Raw genomic sequence first — 1142 nt, 5'->3', positions numbered from 1 at the left:
AATGGTACTTCTACTTGTATCTCTTTAAGATATCTCCATATTGCTTTCCACAGAAGTTACACTAGTTTGCAGTCCCACCAACAGTGTATGAGTGTTCCTGTCTCTCCGCATCCACACTGACATTTATTGTTTTGGGACTTTTTGATAAAGGCCAGTCTCACTGGAGATAAGTGATATCTCATTGTGGTTTTGATTCGCATTTCCCTGATGGTTAGAGATATTGAGCATTTTTTCATATGTTTGTTGGCCATTATTCTGTCTTCTTTTGAAAAGTTTCTGTTCATGTCCTTTGCCCAGTTTTTGATAGGGTTGTTTGAGAGCTGATTTTTTAAACCTTAACAATGCTTAAGAAAATTTTTAATTTTTAAAAACATGAGTCAATACCTAATTTATTGGATAAAAATTAATAATTAATAGGACACCATAGACTGTAATTATGGTTTGTCACAACAAAGTTAATTGCAAAAGGAGTAACATCTTGACCTTTTGCTCAACTTGTTTATCACTCCACAATTGCAAGGTGGATGGCTAGATTAAACTGCTTTCTTTTCCATATGAAGATGACCGAGGTGGTTTATTTGACTAGAAGCTCAATATGAAACCAAGCCACAATCTCTCATTGCTGTTTAAACTAATGAAATTTAGACATCATAAATTGGAGTGACAAGGTAAAAATATGAAATATGATTGTATGGTTCTTGAACACAGAGTGTTGCCACCTGTGAATGCCAGATTACAGAACTATAAACAAACTTGAGTTCATTCAGATAAAAAGAAACATGATGAAGAATGTAGAAATCTGATTATTATTGGCAAAGCATTGTGTCAGGTACACTAAGAGATGAGATAAGGAGCATTTCTGGATCCAAAACAGTGGATCATTGAAGAAAACTGTAAGTAAAAGTTATGAGCATTGTGGAAGACCAAATTGAGGCTAGAATGTTAGGAGAATTTTCTATATGGAATAATACAAGAGGGCCAAAAATAAGGCAGAATGTGATATGTGCCCTCAAATATACTGAATACTTATGGATGCTCAGGGAAAGAAAGGTGATTATGGTCATTGAGAAAAAATAAGGAAAAGATTTGCTTGGTTTTCTTTTTTTTTTTTTTTTTTTTTTTTTTTTTTTGAGACAGAGTCT

Source organism: Propithecus coquereli, unplaced genomic scaffold, assembly GCF_000956105.1.
Source record: "Propithecus coquereli isolate 6110/MARCELLA unplaced genomic scaffold, Pcoq_1.0 Scaffold342, whole genome shotgun sequence".
NCBI classification, from domain to species: Eukaryota; Metazoa; Chordata; class Mammalia; order Primates; family Indriidae; genus Propithecus; species Propithecus coquereli.
This window is presented reverse-complemented; position numbering follows the sequence as displayed.